The 23,735-nt window shown below is 43.2% G+C and overlaps 1 pseudogene; it reads right to left on the minus strand.

The window, feature by feature from the left end:
- Positions 1-12,397: 12,397 nt before the first annotated feature.
- Positions 12,398-15,916, minus strand: LOC134339927 (probable G-protein coupled receptor 139; annotated as a pseudogene).
- Positions 15,917-23,735: the final 7,819 nt, after the last annotated feature.

The raw sequence follows: 23,735 nt of genomic DNA on the forward strand, positions 1-23,735 counted from the left end.
CGGCAGCCAGGGTTTATTCCCAATGGCTCCAGACTGTGATGTGATACTGGAATCCAGATATTGTAATCACTCACTGAAAATAATGCCGACAGCGGGAGAGAATGTTAGTTCAGCAGAGGCCATAATATTAGATCGACAATTTCGCTGTTTATACTTTGGAGCAGAAACATTTCAAGATTCATGATTTAAGTTTCACGATTGAATGATGTCATCCTCTGTAGAAAAGTGTAACGCAGCAAATATTTGTTACTCCAAATATGATGGAGCACCAAAAATCTTAAAATATAAAATAAACATCAGGATATAAGGATTTACCTCTCAGGAATTACTTTCACCAAAGAAAACAGGATCAGCAATCCATGCAAGCAAATGCAATTCTGATAAGGTGTATAAACCAGTTAACATACTCTCTTAAACAACGGAACATCATCAGCTGCCTTCCATAAGGAGGGAACTTCACCGGTGGCTAACGATGAGTCAAATATTTCCACAGGAGCCTCGGCCATTTCATCACTACCCTTTCACAAGAGGACACGCTTGGTCAGACTCTGGGAATTTATCTACCTTAACGCTTTGTAAGGCTGTAAGCACCTCTTCCCAGGTAATACAAATGACCTCCAACACATTTCTGCTTGTTTTCCTTATCTACTGAGTAATTATGATTTTCTTCTCAGTTAACAAATCCCACCTTTGCAGCCTTGGCAATCTCTAAAGCGACCTGCTCTCTCTTTAGCCAGTAAACTTAAATGAGAGAACGACCCAGAAAAACGGAGACATCGCCACTATTGAGGAAGAAGTTACCCAATGGAAGAGTCTGACCCTCCATGGAAGACATCCCCACAATCTGAGCAGACTAGACGTCGACAAGGAGGCGTCGAACGCCTTGCTCAGGGATAGAAACATAGAAACATAGAAAATAGGTGCAGGAGTAGGCCATTCGGCCCTTCGAGCCTGCACCGCCATTTATTATGATCATGGCTGATCATCCAACTCAGAACCTCGCCCCAGCCTTCCCTCCATACCCCCTGACCCCCGTAGCCACAAGGTCCATATCTAACTCCCTCTTAAATATAGCCAATGAACTGCCATCAACAGTTTCCTCTGGCAGAGAATTCCACAGATTCACCACTCTCTGTGTGAAGAAGTTTTTCCTAATCTCGGTCCTAAAAGGCTTCCCCTCTATCCTCAAACTGTGACCCCTCGTTCTGGACTTCCCCAACATCGGGAACAATCTTCCTGCATATAGCCTGTCCAATCCCTTTAGGATCTTATACGTTTCAATCAGATCCCCCCTCAATCTTCTAAATTCCAAAGAGTACAAGCCCAGTTCATCCAGTCTTTCTTCATATGAAAGTCCTGCCATCCCAGGAATCAATCTGGTGAACCTTCTTTGTACTCCCTCTATGGCAAAGATGTCTTTCCTCAGATTAGGGGACCAAAACTGCACACAATACTCCAGGTGTGGTCTCACCAAGGCCTTGTACAACTGCAGTAGTACCTCCTTGCTCATGTACTCGAATCCTCTCGCTATAAATGCCAGCATACCATTCGCCTTTTTCACCGCCTGCTGTACCTGCATGCCCACTTTCAATAACTGGTGTATAATGACACCCAGGTCTCGTTGCACCTCCCCTTTTCCTAATCGGCCACCATTCAGATAATAATCTGTTTTCCTATTTTTGCCACCAAAGTGGATAACTTCACATTTATCCACATTAAGTTGCATCTGCCATGAATTTGCCCACTCACCCAACCTATCCAAGTCGCCCTGCATCCTCTTAGCATCCTCCTCACTGCTAACACTGCCACCCAACTTCGTGTCATCCGCAAACTTGGAGATGCTGCATTTAATTCCCTCATCCAAGTCATTAATAGATATTGTAAACAACTGGGGTCCCAGCACTGAGTCTTGCGGTACCCCACTAGTCACCGCCTGCCATTCTGAAAAGGTCCCGTTTATTCCCACTCTTTGCTTCCTGTCTGCTAACCAATTCTCCACCCACACCAATACCTAACCCCCAATACCGTGTGCTTTAAGTTTGCACACTAATCTCCTGTGTGGGACCTTGTCAAAAGCCTTTTGAAAATCCAAATATACCACATCCACTGGTTCTCCCCTATCCACTCTACTAGTTACATCCACAAAAAATTCTATTAGATTCGTCAGACATGATTTTCCTTTCACAAATCCATGCTGACTTTGTCCGATCATTTCACTGCTTTCCAAATGTGCTGTTATCACATCCTTGATAACTGACTCCAGCAGTTTCCCCACCACCGACGTTAGGCTAACCGGTCTATAATTCCCCGGTTTCTCTCTCCCTCCTTTTTTTAAAAAGTGGGGTTACATTAGCCACCCTCTAATCCTCAGGAACTAGTCCAGAATCTAACGAGTTTTGAAAAATTATCACTAATGCATCCAATATTTCTTGGGCTACTTCCTTAAGCACTCTAGGATGCAGACCATCTGGCCCTGGGGATTTATCTGCCTTTAATCCCTTCAATTTACCTAACACCACTTCCCTACTAACATGTATTTCGCTCAGTTCCTCCATCTCACTGGACCGTCTGTCCCTTACTATTTCTAGAAGATTATTTATGTCCTCCTTAGTGAAGACAGAACCAAAGTAATTATTCAATTAGTCTGCCATGTCCTTGCTCCCCATAATCAATTCACCTGTTTCTGTCTGCAGGGGACCTACATTTGTCTTTACCAGTCTTTTCCTTTTTACATATCTATAAAAGCTTTTACAGTCCGTTTTTATGTTCCCTGCCAGTTTTCTCTCATAATCTTTTTTCCCCTTCCTAATTAAGCCCTTTCTCCTCCTCTGCTGAACTCTGAATTCCTCCCAGTCCTCAGGTGAGCCACTTTCTCTGGCTAATTTGTATGCTTCTTCTTTGGAATTGATACTATCCCTAATTTCTCTTGTCAGCCACGGGTGCACTACCTTCCTTGATTTATTCTTTTGCCAAACTGGGATGAACAATTGTTGTAGTTCATCCATGCAACCTTTAAATGCTTGCCATTGCATATCCACCGTCAATCCTTTAAGTGTCATTTGCCAGTCTATCTTAGCTAATTCATGTCTCATACCTTCAAAGTTACCCCTCCTTAAGTTCAGAACCTTTGTTTCTGAATTAACTATGTCAATCTCCATCTTAATGAAGAATTCCACCATATTATGGTCACTCTTACCCAAGGGGCCTCTCACGACAAGATCGCTAATTAACCCTTCCTCATTGCTCAAAACCCAGTCCAGAATAGCCTGCCCTCTAGTTGGTTCCTCGACATGTTGGTTCAAAAAACCATCCCGCATACATTCCAAGAAATCCTCTTCCTCAGCACCTTTACCAATTTGGTTCACCCAGTCTACATGTAGATTGAAGTCACCCATTATAACTGCTGTTCCTTTATTGCACACATTTCTAATTTCCTGTTTAATACCATCTCCGACCTCACTACTACTGTTAGGTGTCCTGTACACAACTCCCACCAGCGTCTTCTGCCCCTTAGTGTTACGCAGCTCTACCCATATCGATTCCACATCTTCCCGGTTTATGTCTTTCCTTTCTATTGCGTTAATCTCTTCTTTAACCAGCAACGCCACCCCACCTCCCTTTCCTTCATGTCTATTCCTCCTGAATATTGAATATCCCTGAACGTTGAGCTCCCATCCCTGGTCACCCTGGAGCCATGTCTCTGTGATCCCAACTATATCATAATCATTAATAACAATCTGCACTTTCAATTCATCCACCTTATTACGAATGCTCCTTGCATTGACACATGGAGATCTCTTCACCGAAACAGAAGTGTTCCTTGTAGCAATACAGAAACAGGTAGTTAACACAAAAAAAAAATCAAAAATACATCATAAAGGACCAACAAATTCAGAGATGATAATGTAGAAAATGTCAAGAACACCCAGAAACAATTCAACACATTACAGGATCTTGTAGCAGATTGATTTTATCTGATTACCTACACCGGTACAATCAAGTGGCAAACATCATTAATAAAACCATGCTTTAAAGTGCAAACTGATAAAATAAATCACTCCAGAATATAAACACAAGCCTGATCCAGGTCTGGATTTTGAATAACACAAATTATATTATGACAGATCAGTTAATACAGATCAGACAGTCCATAAGAACCGGCCGGATATAATAATCCAGGATAAACTAGCAAGAACCATTTATTTAATAGATGTAGCCATTCCAAACACATATAAATTACAGAAATCAATTAGCTAAAAACATCAGAAATATGCTGAATTAGAAGAGGAAATTGGAAGTCTATTGGAACATGAACAAGATGTACATTGTCCCGATATTAATTTCTACAACTGGTATCACGCCAAAGTCACTACACAATGGCATTAAACAATTAGGGAGCCACGATACTAAGCACCACTGGAATGGCCTGAACTTTTCTCGAAATGGGAAATGAGTGTGCTTGTCTCTGGCCGTACCTTAAGTTTTACCAGCTTGAGCTGAGATAGAAAAATCAAATACAGTAATAAAATTGATTTAAAAAAACAATTAATATAAATAATTTAAATGGCTTATATAGAAAGGTTGTTTATGACTATTACATGACGCCGTGCTGTGAATGACGGGGAATGATAGAGTACTGGTGGAGTTAGTGAGTGGAGGTGTTGATCACTCAGACTGCTCGGGGAAAGTAACTGTTTTTGTGTCTGATGGTCCTGCCGTGGATATCACGTTGCATCCTCCCTGATGGGATGGGATTTACAGTCTATGCGCAGAGTGTGTAGGGTCCTTTACTATGTTACTGGTCATTTACTGGCACCTTTCTGTATGTATGTCATTGAGCTGGGGTAGCCCGGTTGACTACACGTTGGGTAGTGTTGACTACCCGTTGCGGAGCCTCCTTGTCCGCTGGAGTACAGTTTCCAGACCAAGCAGTGACGCAGCTCGTTGGGATTCTCTCTACTGCGCAACTGCAGAATGACGTCAGCATGGATGTGCGAAGTCCAGCTCCCTTCATCCTCCTCAGAGGGTGGAGGTGTTGTTGAGATTTCCTGACTGTGTAGGATGTGTTCCCGGACCATAGGAGCAGACAGGCTTTCTCCAGACTGTCTCTGCAATGAGCTTTATACTTCCTTTCCTGCTGCTTAACGATGCTGCTCAGTGACGGACTGGGAGGGGATTACATCGAATATACGTATAAAAAGCCCAATTTGTCCCACTCACAGCTCTTCCCAATGGTTGCACAAGTTTCAGACTTTTACAATATCTGAAGACTTAACTACTTCTCTGTCATATGTTAATTGGTTCCTTTCGACTATATTTCATTTTCCACATATCAGAATAGAGAGAAACTACGGACCCTCTCTGCCGAAGATGTATAAGTTCGTTATAATCTTTGTCAATTCTAAATCCCCGAGTACCACCATAATAATTTCATTATCCTTTTTATTATAACTGATGGTTAATTATACTGAGAAACCAACTGGAACATCCAAGAAGGAGACTGGTTTATGCTTTACACATCAGGTTGTCATACTTGCTGCAGATCATTTCTGGATTGTTTCCGTAATTGAATACATCACTCTTCGTCTGTACACCCATCAAAATAGACTTCCGGACGCCACCAACTTTTATGTTAACTCACACCACGGCCGCACACCTGTGCAAAAAAGAGGTTGGTTCCCTGACCCTAGTTTTATCATTCTGGGTATTACTTATATTGCACATGTGCAGACACATATACGGACTCATGCACAATCAGATACAAAGCTACGTACAACGATATAACAAAGGAAAGAAATACAAAGTTACACATGCAAAAACGCGGACAGACGCACATACGGACACACAAACACACAGGCACAGAACCACAGGCACAAACACCCATAATGTCACTCAGAATGACATTAATCAAATGTCATAATCAAATGCAAACAAAATCTGTGCAGATTTCCAAAGGACACAAATACACCGAGGCATTTACCTATACACACGGCCACGCACGCACCCAGGCATTCATGCACAAGGAAATAGAGGCAAGAGATGGACTCATGCGGACGCACACAAATACACATTCAAAGACACATAAGGACATTCAGCTTCCATATAGATAAACAGCACATGCACATACTATTGCACGCACACGAGCGAACGCGTTTACACGAACGTGTCCTCTTTTGTAGGCTTCTGCTCTAGCAACATCGGACAATTGTTGATCCGAAAGATTACTACTATTGACCGTGTCAATGATTCTGGGTAACGGTCAGAGTAGTCGAAACCTTGAGTCAAACCTGCGCAGTCGTGATCTAATGGAGTTACGGAGCGAGCTAAGGGTCCATGTGACCAAATCCTGATCCTACCATTGCGTCCTCCTATCTGTTATTGTCTTTCTCTCGTCTTCGCTAATGTGAAGGTAGTACCTCAAAATCTATTTCTCTTCTTTCATCGTACACCAAGTTGTAAATTTCCATTGTGACGTTCGCCTGTCACACAAGTACACCCCGACATGTATATTTACAATATCCAACTCCAGATAATATTGGGATATTTGGGAATTAAACAGCGCAGAGTTCAAGACAGCAAATGACAATATTTCAGGTGAATAAAACTTCCTGCGTGAACCACTGTGAGTTTCTGTTTGGAGAAGGGGAGGCATTCTGATTGGAAAATTTCATTTAAGTTTCCTCGTGACACTGCTCTTGTCTGTTAATTTCGACTACAAAGACCAACGTCTCTGCAGGAGCTCGTGTTTATAATCCTGAATCAGAAGTCATTTGAAAGCTAATGTAATCCATCGTACTCCACTTCTCGCCGTTCTCCCAATTTACTGGAGAATTCAGCGCAGGGATTGGTGGAAGTACAATGCAGGTCTGCAGAAATAAAACTGAGGCCTTGTTAGTCGTAAGGATTGATAAATCCCTAACAGAGGCTGGAAAAAGAAACCAAATGTATCGTTGAGGGCAGAGAGGTGGATGTGGTTAGCATTGAACTTACTAAAGCCTTGCCAAAGTCCATCGAGGGAAGCGAGTTCAAATGCTTATTCACTATGGGATCCAGGACACGCTGTAAAATGGGACCGAAAATTGTTTTGCAATAGGAGACAGGGGGTCATTCTCGAATTGGAATTGGAGTCATGCGACTACTCATGTCCACCAAGGGATTTCGCCATTTTATATCTTGGAGGAGCTAAGATGCCGGCGGGGAGGTGGGGGCAACTTCTTCCCGCTCATCTGCGAAACAAATTAAATTCCTTTCTTTAAAGTCTCTCTATTTTTTCCCTTCAAAGCTGCCCAGTGTTCTGTTCGCGTCCGTGATCTACAGATGCACTCAAACTCCGGATCTTCACGGCGGTGGTTTCCCGTTCCCGCAGGTCGCCGACCGGCCGTTTCTCCACATCTGCAGGGCGGCTGGGAAGATGTGCGGCTCGGTTTGCGGCCTTGCGCGGCCCTGTAGACCACTGTCGGCAACTGATGTGTCGCGGGAGAATGGAACATCGGAACATCATGGCAGAAGGTGGGACTGTTGGAGAGCTCGGAGAACTCTGCGACCTCGCTCTTACATCTTGCAGAGCAGAGTCTCCTGGTGCTGTTGAGGACAGACCAAAGTTGTTCAGAGAATGTCATCTCTCTCCCTCTCTACCTCTCTCTCTCTCTCTCTCTCTCTCTCTCTCTCCCTCTCTCTCCCGCTCTCTCTCTCCCCCCCCCCCCCTTTCTGGTCAGAAAAACTTGGAATAAAACCAACGCTTCTGACTGTAACATGGTAACAGCGAGCTGTCTTTTGGTCTCCTCACTCGCTGAGGAATGGCAACGTCTCTCTGACCCTTGTTAGTGAGAGAGAGAGAGAGAGAGAGAGAGAGAGAGAGAGAGAGAGAGAGAGAGAGAGAGAGAGAGAGAGAGAGACCCTGTGCATGTCGATGTGTTGGGTTATGGACTGTAGTTTTTGATGGTCTATAGATCATGCTCTCTTTGAATCTTTGCTATTGCTCACTTGGTGGCTGGTGGTCGCTGATGTTTCCCGGCAGAACAAGTGGGGTGGGGAGGGGAGGGAGGTGGGAAGGGTTGATGATTTGCTGCTGCTTGTGCGTGGGAGGGTGGGGGTGCTTTGGGGATTTTACGTTTTTCTGTCATTCATTCTTTGGGGTTTTCTTCTGTTCAGTAGATGTCTGCGAAGAGTGAGGATCTCAGGTTGCTCATTCCGTGTTGTTAAATGGATCTACTGAACCTCTGAAGCCTCGATCCACTGAACGACCTGGCATGTGACGCGGAAGGCTCGATCCGTGAGTTGTCCATGATACAATAATCCTTGCAGCTTTTGATATGTGGAAGGTCGACTTACCCGGCAATGTTCTGGGTAAAAAAGGCAAGAAACGACACGCGCTACAATGCGGACGGAGATGAGCTGGTACTATTCTGGAGTGTAAAACAAGCTGGACATCAATGGGAGCATCTTGGGGACTATTAACGAACGGATTGGCCTTTCAAGGTGTCAAAACTGGAGCAGAACGTGGATAGAAAGGAATCGTGAGGCAGTTGTGTTATGAAGATTGCCGAGATAAATTCTGTCTGCTTTGGCGGCTCAGAAAGTTAAGACAGGAACATGACTAAGGAAGATCTATTGTCAAGAATCAGAACCAACTTCACTCGCCGTAAATATTGAAATGTATTGGGAATTTGTTGTGCTACTTTGGAGCGACTTGCAACAAAAACCGCATTCAATGATTTGATAGAACAAATAATTAAATAAGTTAAGGTTAAAATATGCACATGGAATAAAATGCACACTATTAAATAAATACCATCTGGCAACATTATGAGGAGTATGGTTGAAATAAATTTCTGGATTTTTTTTCCTCGTACGAAGGGTTTGTGCAATTTGAGTGTATTGATTCAGAATAAGAGAGAGAGAGAGAGAGAGAGAGAGAGAGAGAGAGAGAGAGAGAGAGAGAGAGAGAGAGAGAGAGATTCAGGGAATAAATCAAGTGATAATAACTTACACAGAGATTGGTAAGTACCTGGACCTCTGGAATTTACAGACTGAGGGAGCGGTGTAAGCTGGGTCGTGACGCCATTTAAACAAACTTTCAGCTGAGGAACTGAATACCTTAGTCATAGAGGCTATAGGCGATGGCATTAAAACCAAGTGAATACTTTTCAGCAGCATTCACAAACGAAACTGAATTGGGAGTTTGAAAATTCACTGAGACGACTGGGGCGTGCCTTGGTCTCAAGTCATGTCAAGGCGCTTTTATTGTCATTTCAACCACAACTGCTGGTGCAGTACACAGTAGAAACGAAAAAAACTTTCCTCCAGGACCATGGTGCTACATGAAACAATTCTAAACTACACTAGACTACGTGAAACAACACAAAGCTACATTAGACTTCAGACTTAAACGGGACTACATAAAGTGCAGAAAACAGTGCAAGACAGCACAATAATTAATAAACAAGATAATAGGCACAGTAAAGAACAAATTACAATATAATAATACATGATGTAAATGTAAATGTAGACAATGTGAACAATGTTTTAGCAGGAATTGAGAAAGAAATGAGCAAAATTGCAAAGGGAGTGGAGTGATGCTCAGTTGAGTGTGTGTGTGTGTGTGTGTGTGTGTGTGTGAGGGTGTGTGTGTAGGTTGGTGTCAGACTAGACACTGGCAATTGAATCTTCACACCTCCCTCCTCTATGCTGATTCGTCACCATCTTTGATTCGGTTCACAACAGCAAACTGGAATGTGGCATTGGATCTGTGCTTAGACACACAGTCATGTGGAAAGCGAGTAGAGCAGGGGTGTAAGCACGCAGCCTTGTGGTTCTCCTGTGCTGAGGGAGATTGTGGGGGAGATGTTGTTGCAAATCCCAAATGACTGGGGACTGCAAGTGAATCAATCGAGGATCTAATTGGACACGAAGATATTGTGACGTCGTTTAGCGTCTGCGTGAAGTTGCACGTTCACCACGGGATGGGATAAGATTCCCTGCTCTTTAATTCCCCCGTCCTCTAAAGAAACATGCGGCTTGGACGGGGACCGTAAATTATCCCGAATCTGTAGAAATGGCAAAAAGGTGATTTTTCTTTGGAACTGTGGCGAGAGTACCATGGATTAAGGTCGCGTAAATGTATAAATGGAAGCTTAACGGACTCGGTGGTCCGAGTGTGTGATTCCGTGCTGGATCTCTCTATGAGTCTGTGATGGAGCGAATGTCTTGTCGAACTTGGAAAAGCCCATCTAACGGCGTTGACTACAACGTGGATTTATTTTACATAACGGGGCTACGCATTTGTTTACCTCACTTATTTTATCATAATTTATGGAAGATATTAAAAACATCACAAAGCTGACTGCCGTCAAAACCGGAAGTGCTGCTGCAGTATTTTGTCCCCGGTGGCTGGGAAGTAGAGGTAAAATAGACAACACGCGGCTTTTGGCTCGTACTTTACCCCTCCCTTTGCAATCAACAGCATTTTCATTTTCAATCAACCACTTTCTTGCAATTTATTCGTCTGCACTCCCCACTCACGTGGTCGTCGCTCCGCAGCTGGGAAGGTGAAACACACGTAGATTGGAACACAGAGCAGTTTATTTAATTTAGCATTCGTGACCCAGAACATGTTGTCGCTGGGTACTTAATGTCCCTCTCCCACACATCCATTCCGTCCCACCCCTCCCGCAATTCTTTCAATCATTAACTAATTAATCTTGAAGAAAACTCTGCTCCCGAATTGCACCGTGTTGAGTTAGGGAGCTGATAGTGATAATTTTTTTTTTCGAAGTTTGGCTATTTCGAAGTTTCGAAGTTTCATCGCAACTGTGGTTCGTGCTGAGGATCAGAGCAAAACTGGCGATGGGAATCGATATGATCATCTCACTGCGTAATTTATTTACACAGGATGTGGGAATTTTAACAGTGGGCATGGAGGCATCGGGCTACATACAATCGAGAAAATGGTCATTTATCAACCATTTCCACCGTTCCTATTCAAACCAACCCCATTTCCCAGCCCATGGTCCGTAACATTTTATGCATTGGTTTTCCAAATCTTGGTATAAACAGTCTTGACATGTTGGGAAAAACTCTAAACCCATCCTTCTCAAGCAGTACAATCCAGGCTCCAACAGTTGGATGAAAACCACTCTTACTGTCCGGATGAAATATCCCCGAACGTAAACCTAAGCTTCCTAATTATAGTCCGCTGTGACATCTGCCTTTCCTGTACTTCTCATTACCTTGCATACATCTACCAGGTCAGTGTTAGCAGACACTATTGCAAGGAGGACAGGCTCAATCTCACCCATCCTTCCTGATCATGAGTCACAACATCCCAAACAATATCCCGGTGAATGTCAGCGACATTGCATTCGATAGATGTCTCCATTGATGTCAGGGATCAAAATAAAGGAATAAACCGATACTTGTCCAAACTATGACATTCAGATCATTCTGTGGAGTGAATCGACACGATAAAATGATGGGGACAGAAAAATTTAAAAAAAATTAGAAGAAAAATGCTCCTGGGTATCAGAATCAAGGTGATATACTAATCCACTGTAAAATGTTTAATCGACCCGCGATTAGTATAGCTGTGAGCAACCACTGTCAGCTCCTGCAAACTGGATTCGATCCAGATCACTGGTACAGGTTCTCACTGCTGGGAGCAGAAAGACCTGACGAACCGCTAGAGTTCAGTTCTTCGCCCAACTCACGAAGCTTAGCAGGTTGGTAGCGAATTGGAGACTGAAAAAAAAATCTCCCCTGGTGTGTCGAATGGAGGTTTTCTCCAGCGGTTGTACAACGGGTAGTTAAACCTGTCCAACACATCATTGGCATCAGTCTACCCGCCATCGAGTACATACATACAGAAAGGTGCCGGTAAAAATGCCGGCAATATCTTGAACGATGACACCCGCCCTTTCTGTAGACTGTTTTTTCCCACTCTCCTCGGCACAGAGGCTACACACCATCCACACCAGGGCCACCGGACTCAAAAACAGTTGTTCTCCCCAAACCGTCAGACTGATCAACACCTTCACCCATTAACCCACCCCATCGCACTCGAACACCGCTACATACAAATAGCACAGCGTCACTGTATGTACATGCAATCCGTCTATGTACAGTATATGAGTTACTTGTAATTGTGTTTCATAGGGTTGTTTATATTCGTTTGCATTGCGTTTTCATTTACTGAAGAATGACAAAAATGATTGATTCTCTAATCTCGAAAATTTGTATAAATCTCTGCAAAATTACATCCGCACTTTCTATTCGCTCTAGCGCCATTTTCTCTGCCAAACTCCCGCCTGTCGTTGCCGTTGTTTGCATCCATGTGTAAATTATTCGGGTATTAACTAGTACATTCAGGGTCGCGGGATATTGAAAGCAGCCGCGGCCGGGGTCAGTTCTTTAGTTTGTTAATGATTCGCAGCAGTGACGTCACAGGGTATGTAACTGCGCTGATGAACTGTTCTCTGAACTTGGCCTGAGTCACCCCACAAATAAATGTGTTTGTGCAACAGCTTAAATTCTGCAACATGTATGCGGCCTGATCCAGGATATATTCGGAATCGGTGAAATTGTTGGAATCTGTTTGAGAAATGTTATAATTTAAGAAATTAATAACAGTGGATAACCACAGTAGAATGAAGCTGCCGGATATGGAGAAGAGGAAGATCACCGACCTCCTCCTGCTCTCCATCTCCGGGTCACTCCGATTGTCTCCCCTGCTCTGACCCCTTAGTGCCTTGCGCACTCGACTGGCCAACAGGTTGTGTCTGACTATCAGAAAGTTGAGAAGCAGGATTAAACCAAAGGGGATCAATGGAGTTAAAATCCTGTCCAAACTATCAAAAGCCACCCGTCCTTGCTCAGTGTAATAACTTGCCCGTAATTTGCAGAACCAAAAAACGTTATTAATCAGTGTCCCCGGTTTATGTATAAAATAGTAAGGAACGTTTTTAAAGCAGATCAGTACGCAGGTAATCATCAGAACCAGAGCCGCAGTTTTCCCGGTTCAATATTTTGTTTTCAGCTTCTGACAACAAATGGCGACAAATCGATCAAACGTGAAGGTATCGGTGAACCAAACGGAACAGTCTTTAGATACACACAGCAGTACAAAGATAATGCTACACAATGGGTAGATGTCCCAGAAGGATCCTGGGAAATAAAAACTAATCCTCCTCACTATAACGGCAGTGCTCACAGCCATGAGGTCCACCGTTGCCATGGCCACCAGGTACCGAGTTGTGCAGGTGGAGAGGTCACATTTTCCCCGGGACAGGATCCCAATCGCCACTAAATTCACTGCAAAAAAAGAGAAGAGAAATAAAATCGAGAAAACTCAGAGCAGCAGATTTCTGTGCTCGGTGTATATTGCCCTCTACTGGAGGATGTCGGAAGGTTTAACAAGTGATACTGTCCATCATTCTCCCTTCCAAACATCCAGCTCCCCGTGTGCAACCGAGACAAAGTGCTGGCATCAGCTGAAAGCGAAACACAACTTGTTATGTCAGAACCAAGATACAGGTCTACCTGTTGCAGCAGTAACAGGGAATATGCGGGGAAATCAAATTCAAAACACACCAGGGCTGTGAGGGATTTGAGTAAGAAGGCCCAAGTTTATTCAGAAGTTTTAAAAAAACGGCGGAGTCGATCCCAGCGCAAGATTTCAATTGTAATATTTAACAGAGGTTTGGGTAGGTCTGAAAACGATAGGGATGGTTTTGAAGAACATCTTTCGGTGCAGGTAAATTGGATTAGGTTTAAGATCATGTCGGCATAGACTGAATGGAAAGGAAGTTTACTTCTGTGCCGAAATACTCTAATAATCTGAAAAGGAGAAACAATATTTTCTGGTCCAGTCCCGCCTTTTATTATTTTAAAGATATTTCTGGAAGACGCCGCCATAGCAGAGATGGAAATATAAATTCCTGTTCCAACCATAAACTCACGAAATTGTAAAGAGAGACCAAGAAAACTGTTCAAACGCCATCTGAATTTATTAAGTAAATGGTCAAACCCATGGAAGTTATAAGGAAAAAATGGTGCAGATTGTCCTACGTGTCCCTGACAGGACCGCCAGAGAATCAGATTCAATCCTAAACTCGGTGACTGTCTGTGTGGAGTTTGCACGTTCTAACTCTGACCACACGGGTCCCTCCTGGGTGCGCGGCTTTGATCACATATCAGGAAGTGATGCGTGCTGCTCGGCCAATTAGACGCTGCAAATTGCTTCAGGTGTACACGTGGATGATGTAGTCTGAAGCGAACTGAACAAATGTGGAGAGAATAAGAGATTGATATTGTATTAGTGTAAATGGGTGTCTGATAGTCGGTGGGGACTCGATAGTCTGAAGTGCCTCCTTTCGTTCCGTAAGTCTCGATGATTCAGTGGTTCTAAGAGCCAGGAAGTCATGGCGAAACGTTTTGTCTAATAGATCTGCATGGTCTGATGCATCTGCTGTCAGATTTCAGGCTCCGCTCTCTAAGAAACCCGTGAATATCTCAGAAATGTGCGAAAAAATCGATTGGAGTGATCCCCGAGAAGATGATGTGTTGCGTGGACAGCCTGGAGTCGTTCTGAGGGGATCTGATGTCCAAATAAACTAGACAGAGAGTAAATTTGCCAATGACAAGAACGTCACGAACCGGGACCCAGAATATGAAAATGACCAGCAAAGTAAAGACTAAAATGACAAGAGGGAAATAAGTTATTCTGGTCTGGATGGGACGGCAGGGCCAGCAGGGAATCTCCATTCCATTCATACAATTGGAATATCGAAGCGCACAAAACACGGGCTTTCTAAGCCCACCTCGGTGATGTAAATGCAGCTGTCTATCTTCACAAATGCCCTTGGCCTGAATTGGTAAGCTAAAATTTAAATACATGTGTTCATGAGAATTCCTTCACTCACGGTCACGCCATTGAGTTGCGTACACAGGTCAGTGCACTGGTGGGACCCCAAATAATAGTTAAGGAATATCTGGCGCAAACGTGAATTAATTTTAACAATCAATGGACTTTTAACAATCCATAAACATACAGCAATATTTCACAGACTGTAAGAGTGACGACACTGACCAATGAGTACTGGGAAAATTTGCTGGGACAATTGGGTTAGTTACTCACACAGTAAAGACCAATTGCCCGGTTGTAAACATGAGCAGCTGATCACTCTCAGTAACTCCAGAGCAATCGATTCTGTGGGTTTCAAACAGAAGAAGGTTAACACTTTCGCTGTGTTTCACCAGTTAAAAAGCTTATTTAGCCAACAGCAGCAGAGGAAAAAGAGAGGCATAGTATCACCAAAAGCCAAATAAAATAGGAATTACTTGGATCATTTGCGTAACACAACTGTTTTAAAGCATTTGTTTGCATCCTTCAATACAGTCGCCAAAAATTCAACAACATGGATTTTATCTGCGAATTATGACTATTTATTATCAGGCAGTAACCAGGCTGGTTGTCGACTTCTTCGCCGGATGTCTCTCTGTGGTTCTACAATCTGACCTTTCAATAAACTTTAAACGCTCAGAAATAAAGCAGTAGGTCCAGTATTATTATTATTATTATTATTATTATTATTATTATTATTATTATTATTATTATTATATCATTTTATGGTTGTTATTATTATTTATCGCTATTACCATTAGAACTAGTATAATTATCATTACTAGTGCCATACGTTGAGGATGTAGGATCGTGGAAACGATATCACTGTTCCACTCTTGGCTCAAGCAAAATCATAGCATCAGCAGGCAAACAATTTCAACTATAGATCAAACCGGGAGACAATCTCGAGTGTAAAATTACATAAATAACAAAATAAATTTATAGGTGCTTACCAGGGACACCAACATTTGCAATTATGATATAATATATTTTCCTGATACTGCAGAATGTCTCCAGCATGTTCTACGTGATGAATCTGTTCCACTGATTTACAAGCAACGACACTGAGGTATTTGTTCCGGCTGTCTTTAGTATAAACCCCTCCACATCTCCACAGGGACAGTAAGGTTACATCATCATTCAGATTCACAATTGTTTTAATTAAATCTGGCGTCGATATGTTTGAAACTGTTTGGATGTACTTATCTATGAATACCCCAGAGTACCGACAATTCTAATCAAGTTAATCAAAGATTAAGGCGAATTTCTTTCAATCAAAGATGAGGCTCATCATTAAAGCAGGCTGATGTTAAGCAACATATCCCGCATTATTTCACTGTGGGCCTTTGCTCAGTTGTGGCCGATAGTCAGTACTATTTGCTACAGTCAACTCTCATTCTATTAATACCAAATGTGACCCTCTTTAACTGAGAGATTTCAAGTTAAAAACTTTATTTTATCTCAAACATGAAACACCTATATTGGCTATAGCTTGAAAGATTGATAGATGTCCTCAATTTTACCGAAATTACACGGTTAATAATGTTTCAATTGTTAAAAAAAATCAATAATTTATTCCAGTATCAAACTTTCGATATAAACTTCAAATAAAATTGATTTTAAAGCCGCACAATAATACAAAACGTCAACTTATTTCCGGAAGACACTTCTAAGAATGTGAATTTCTAAATGGTTTACTTAACTAAACACTTCTATTAATATTGTACCGTAAATCACATCAAACATTTTACTACATGGTTGTGTAGATATCTGAAACAGTACTGTCCTCAGTCAGTACATTACCTTAAATAATTCTGCTCATCAAACTGATGACGGACTTTATACCAAACATGCTCCGCACTCAAATCAACCGCACTCCACTGGAACAGCTCTACCACTCGTTGATATACGACTGGCAACTTTATAGTGGCCAATTTATCCATCAACCCATAACTTTTTGGAAAGTAGAAGGATACCGGAATTCCCATTGGAAAACTGGTAGACACCAGAAATTTCCCCCACCCCGCGAGTCTCTCTGAAATAGCCCTGAAGATGAATACTCTGTACTAGCCATGGTCCTGAAGCTGAACACTCTGCACTATCCATGGTGCTGAAGCTACACACTCTGCACTATCCATGGTGCTGAAGCAGCGCACTCTGCACTCTCCATGGCGCTGAAGCTGCACAGTCTGCACTATCCATGGTGCTGAAGCTGCACACTCTGCACTATCCATGGTGCTGAAGCAGCGCACTCTGCACTCTCCATGGCGCTGAAGCTGCACAGTCTGCACTATCCATGGTGCTGACGCCGCACACACTGCACTATCCATGGTCCTGAAGCTGCACACTCTGCACTATCCATGGTGCAACGCCGCACACTCTGCACTATCCATGGTCCTGAAGCTGCACACTCTGCACGATCCACGATCATAAAGCTGTACATTTCGCACTGTCCATGGTCCTGAAGCTACATACTCTCTGCACTATCCAGTCCTTTCCAACTCTAGGGTCGGCCGCTATGACGTATATCACTGTCAATCTTTAACATGCGAACCTGTTAAGGATCCGGCCTGAACACGGGGTCGAAGGGCCTCTGCTTGTAGCTCCGGATCAAGACAGTCTTTAATTTCTGTTTTATTTCACCTGGCCGTGTGAGTTCTGGCCCAGCTTCTTTCCCTTTTTGGACTTCCTCCAATTATCTGCTTGTCCCCTCATTTGCACCCACTTGTTCCTAATTTTTCTCTCATTACCCTGGCCATTTAAACCCCTCCTTGACTAGCATTCTCTGCCAGTTCGTCCCAGATTCTGACCTCTGTCTTTCTAGTCTGTCATTGCGACTTCTGCCAACCGATTTTACTCGATTCTGTGTTTTGGATTTTGCCTGTTCCTGGACCTGATTTTTGCCTGTGCGTTCTGGATTTTATGCCCTCGCATGACTGCCTTCCCTGGAAAGATCTCAGCCTGCCATTTCAGATTCGTGCCTGCCTTCTGTTTTTGAAAGACTGTTGCCTTTGTGCTCCCTCATAAACCCTGGAGAAGAAGTATTCGTTGGTCCGAACTTGAGTCCTGCCGAAACCCGACAGAACCTCTTTCCAGTGTTCAAGTTCTAATACTGAATTCTAATTAAGCTACAAGCATTTCACTCTGCCCTGCATGATTTTCTTCTGCGTTATGAGAGAATATTATAACAGTTCATGTATTGGCAGACCATCATTCGGATTGAGTGTGGTTAAAATATCTGCAATTGCTCTGATTTGTCGTTTTAATTTCTATCCGAGCCCAATCTGTCCATAACTGGAGAACTAATTGCTGAATTCCAAGGTCGCATAATTCATCCGTCAAGTTTCCATGTTGAATTTAGCAACTTCGGGTAAGTCATCTTCAGTTCTTGAAAGAAAAAAGACCTATTATGCCATACTATTAACAGCTCTGCATTTCACAAATTCCGCATAAGACTTCGATTGTACTTCGTTGCCCGCCTGTCTGTCTATTTAGCTATCTATCTGTCTGTCTGTTCATCTGTATCTCTGTCTGTCGGTCTGTCTCTCTCCCCATAATGTCCACATTTACCCGACAATCGGATGTTCGAAGCAATAACACAGCAATCCTGGCTTTGCAGTACGAGAGGTATCTCGTTGTCTTACTGATTGTTCCGCCCTCCCTGCTGCTTCAGTTTTACGTCAGCTGATACACGACGGATGCAGGCACGTAAACCAACCGAGTCCATCAAACTCACTCTTAGACTAATCAAACACAGATCACATTCTTACTTTTCCACTCATTCCCCTTGTATTTTCCAGAAGTAAAGACGAAACATTGCAAGGAGAAAATGGCGACTGTCGTTTTGCCAACAATCAGTGTTGTGCTTTGTTTATTAAAAAACACTACCCTTCTCTTTAATCTGTGAGCCTAGGTCAAGGGTTTTTAACCTGCTGTCGGGGATCAGTGGATAGATAAACGTAGATGGGAAAAATACATCTTTATTTTCACAAAACTCCAACTGAAATTTATCATTTCCTTCAAATACGGATTTAGGCAAGAAACCATAGTAGGATAGGCAGTACTTGTGACTTTGTCATCAATAGAAATTGCTCAAAATACAGTTTACATCACACTCATCACTGTTTCGAAATTACGACGGTTTTCAGACCCGCCATTAGATCAAAAGTGATTTCAGTCTCCTTGTCCGTCGATACACCTGTGAAGTAGCTGTACAACTATCGGACAACCCTGCGGCTAGTAGTCGTTCAGTCACCAAACGGTGACGTCACGTGTTCTCACATTTGTAACTCAGACATCTAGGTTGTTTTCCATCATTCCCAAACTCAATAAGGCCAAGAAACTGGTTGTAGAGGAAAACCAAAGGTCCGTGAACCAGTAATCATCGGAAGATCACAGTAGAGAGTGTGAGTAACTTAATTTCCCGGGTGTCGGTATCTCAGAGGACCTGTCCTGGACCATCAAGGAAGTGTTATTGCAAAGAAATCACGACAGCGCCTGTACTTCCTCAGGATGTCTTTGCAAACTTTGGCAATCTTCTCTAGATGTGCGGTGGACAGTGTGCTAACTGGCTGCATTGCGACCTGGTGTCAGAACCCCTCAATCATCAGGCTGCTGAACAAAAGGTGACAACTACACTCATTTAAGGACTTCCTGCCTGTTATTTTTTGTTATTTATTTATATCTGCATATCGACAGTTTGTTTACAGTTAACAGTTCCTGATGTCTACAGTTTACATTTGCTGATCTATAGATTTGATAACTATGTCCACAGCAACGATAGTCTCTGATTTGTATGTGATGGCGTGTATGTACTCTGATAATACGTTTTGCTTCGAACTTTTTGAACTTTGATCTTTGAACTTATCTGCAATTGCCGCTTGATCAATACGGAGAAGGAGGTGGGTCGTTTTTATTGTGTGTTAAAGTTTTGCAAAACTGGTCAGTTCAAATGAGAATTCTTAGCTCTCCGTAAGGCCGCGCTGTCTTTTGTCACACAGAGAGACATATGGGCTACGAGTGTTGACCGGGCAAGTTCAGACACGGTCTGACGGTTGGGAGAACTGTTGAAGTTACTTAAAGTAACGTTGTACTTTTGTTTACAGATTGTGAAGTGATACAGGTCGTGCCCTGCGTTGCAAAACCTGTGAGTAGCAGAAGCTCTTCCTGTTTTTTCGTTTTTCTCTCCCTACTTCCTTAGTGTAGACAGACTGCGTTATGACGTAATGACGTCCAACATGACATGCGTGTTGCTTTATCAGAGACCACCTCACAATTTACTGTTCTTATTCAAGCTGAGCTATCACAGCATTCACACTGATAAGTCTTTAAAACTGAAATTTAATTTTAACCTGCCTATGTTTTAAATGCCTCACCTTGTCATAAATAGGCACACATATACTACTACATCATTAATTCATTTTAAAATATTTTATAACTGCATTTCAATATAATTGGTTTATTTTGCAATTCTCTGTATTTTATTCCATATATTTAAATACATTATTCTGAGAAGGGTCCATAGGCTTCACCGGACTGCCAAAGGCGTCCAAGCCTTTAAAAAATAAAGGTGAACAACCTCAGGACTAGAGGGATAATTGACAAGATGGTTTGGTTCTATGAAAGGAGGTCGGCTTATCCACTGCTTCGTGGTGGGTGGGCTTCAGGATGTTGGGTTGTAATCCCACTGTTACCACTTTCTTTTATAATGATGTTCAGCATGCTGTCAGTCAAGTACGTTTTATTTACCAGTCGTGTGCAGATGTCGCTAAGGCCGAAGCCCCGCGTCTGCGTGTCAGTGAGTCAGGAGAAGTCGGAGGACCGATGCCTGTGAATTCTCGAGTCCTGAGGGTGGATTACTGTCTATATGTCTGAGTCGGTGATTGGGTGGATCGAGGTTAAGGAAGGGGCTTGTTTCTCCGTGGGTTTTTTTCGCTGTTTCTCTGTTGTTGTTGCTTGTGTTGTTCTGCGGACCGATGTGGGCGAGCTATGTTTGCGTCAGAATGTGCGGTGATTCTTACGGGATGCCGCTAGCACATCCGTAGCTCGTGTTGTTATTAACGCAAACGACGCATTTCACTGTATGTTTCGGTGTACATCTGATAAAAATAAATCTGAATCTGAAGCTGAGGGTTCAGGGTGAGGGAAAGAATCAGACTGACCCAGAGGCTGAGAACAAAGGGAGCAATGTGATTTTGTTCTTCACCATATCCGTCAGCTCCATTCTCCCGTGTCTAACCTCGGTTATGGATCGCTTATATCATAATATTGCTGGAGCAAATCCCAGTAATTATAACCAATCTTGGTATATCTTTGGCCATCTCGGATACACGATAGAGAATCAAGCATGTGTTCGAACCCGTTTACTTCCGAGTGTCTCTGCGAATTTCAGAGATTATTTTTTAAACGCTGTGAAATAACCCGCGGCCATAATTCCTCTAATTGTTAATAAAGCGAACTCTTGTTCTGAGCCAGTGTTGCGCCCCAGATGAAACTACACAATGATTGAGTGTCATCTGTAAATGATGCGGAAGTGAGGGGGATACGGCAATTACTTTGGCTGACAAATCTAACACTCTGTGCGGCCTAGTCGGCCAGGGATGAATTGGATCAAATCTCACAAATCTGTTCAAGTGCAACTCATCCGATGAACAACTCATGTGCAAAAGAAGACAAACTGTGCAAATACAAAGTCAATGAATAATACTGAGAACATGAGTTTTGGAGTTCTTGACAGTGCGACCACGGGTTATGTTCTCTGATCAATTCAGTGTTGAGCTGAGTGAAGTTGTCCTCGCTGGTTCGGGATAATAACGTTCAGAGTTGAATTTCAAAGTTGAAAATAAATTTATTTGAAAAGTACATGCATGTCATGATAAACCCGACAACTCATTTTATTGCGGGCATTCAGAGTAAATCCGAGAAACATAATAGACTCAATGGGAGAACCGCAAACAATAGGACGAAAACAGCAATCTGGCAAAAGACCGCAAGCTGTGCAAATGCGAAAGAGAATATAAATTAATAGTAATAATAATACACATACTAATAAATTTTAAAAACACTAAAAAACGAGAAATTGAGCCGCAGGCCCTTGAAAGCGAATCCATAGGTTGTGGGAACGGTTGAGTGATGGGACGAGTGAAGTTGAGCGAATTTACCCCCTTTGTTTAAAGAACCGGTTGGTTGAGCCTTAATTACTGTCCCTGAACCTGGTGCTGTGGGTTCTGAGGTTTCTGCGCCTTCTTCGTGATGGCAGCAGCGAGAGGAGAGCGAGACCTGGATGGTGGGATCCTTGAGAATGGGTGACGCTTTACTGCGATCACACTCCATGTAGATGTGTTCAGTTGTGTGGAGGGGTTTACCCGTGATGCACCGGGCTGTATCCACGCCGTTTTGCAGGCTTCACCATTGAAGGGCATTGGTATTCCCATCCCAGGTCGTGATGCAACCGGTCAATATACTCTCCACATGCCGAATCCTCGGATTGTTCCAAAGAGCAAGTTCTGCAACGTCACACGAACTGCTTTCACTCCTGACTTGTTACGACACGGACCCCAACGCTCCTGACTCCGGGCTTCAGACGGTCTAATTCTCCGGAATATGGACAGCTGGCGCGGCCCCTTTAAAGATTAAAGCCGCCCCGCTAATTGGCGGACATGTTTTGGCGCTAAGTTTTTTAATATTTAAAGAACTGAATCTCGGTGCTCAATCGTCAGCTGTACCTGGATTTGTGTCCAGCGTCCAACTTATAAGCCTGTCTTGTTTCAGTCTTGTATCATGTCTCGGTTCCAGTCTCGGATACCCCAGCACTGGGACCCGAACCATCCTCGCCCAGGTCTCTCGTCACACAACCTCCCTTCATCAGCCTGCCCATTCATCGCAGTGACCATCCGAGGGAAGAGTGTCCCGGGGTGGGTAGAGTATAATCGGTTTGATAAGGTCGTCGTCCCGTTGCTCCCTTTCGGTGTAATCGTACTCTTCAATATCCTGACAGTCAGGCACATTTTACTGACCAGTCGGGTCCGTAAGGCGCTGAGGCGACAGGGAAAGGGGGAGAATCAGAGTGACCCGCAGATGGAGAGCAGGAGAAGGTCTGTGATCTTACTGTTCACCATCTCCGGCAGCTTCATCCTTCTGTGGTTGACGACTCTGATTGATTACCGATATTATAACGTTTCGGGAAGAAATCCCAATTATTACAACCCTGCTGAATATATCTTCGGTCAGATCGGATATATACTGCAGAACGTAAACCTTTGTACAAATACGTTCATTTATGGCGTGACTCAGGCCAAGTTCAGACAGGAGTTTGTGAACGCTGTGAAATATCCGGTCAACGTTCTTATCCGGATTATTAATAAATAAATTGATCAGCTGGTCGCAGGCTCGGGTTTGGATGTTTTCTCTAGTCAGGAACGGCCTGACCCTGACCTGGAATAATCATGCACGTGAAAATGCGGCCAGCATCGATCCACAGCAACAGTTAGGACAAGGAAGTAGTTTTGGTTGAACGTGGCAACACGATCTCGCCGCAAGTGACCTCGCCTGCTTTCTTTCCACGGCACCACCCAATCGGTAACCATGCTATGTCTGTCTTCAGCTCATCCATTACTTCTCCGTCTGCGCTTTTCATTCCTATCTTTACAGTGAAGTTAATTCCGTTTAGCTGAACTCTAACAATGGCACTTTGACCCTCGCTATTTCTCTCTCACCAGTCACTTCCCGAGTCTCTGACCTGTAATACCTTTCGCTCAGACAGGATTTCATAAGTAATATTCACGACTTTTCCTCCAGCTTCGAGTGTTTGCATATCAGTCACATTGGGAAATTTCCCATC

Source organism: Mobula hypostoma, chromosome 31, assembly GCF_963921235.1.
Source record: "Mobula hypostoma chromosome 31, sMobHyp1.1, whole genome shotgun sequence".
Lineage (NCBI taxonomy): Eukaryota > Metazoa > Chordata > Chondrichthyes > Myliobatiformes > Myliobatidae > Mobula > Mobula hypostoma.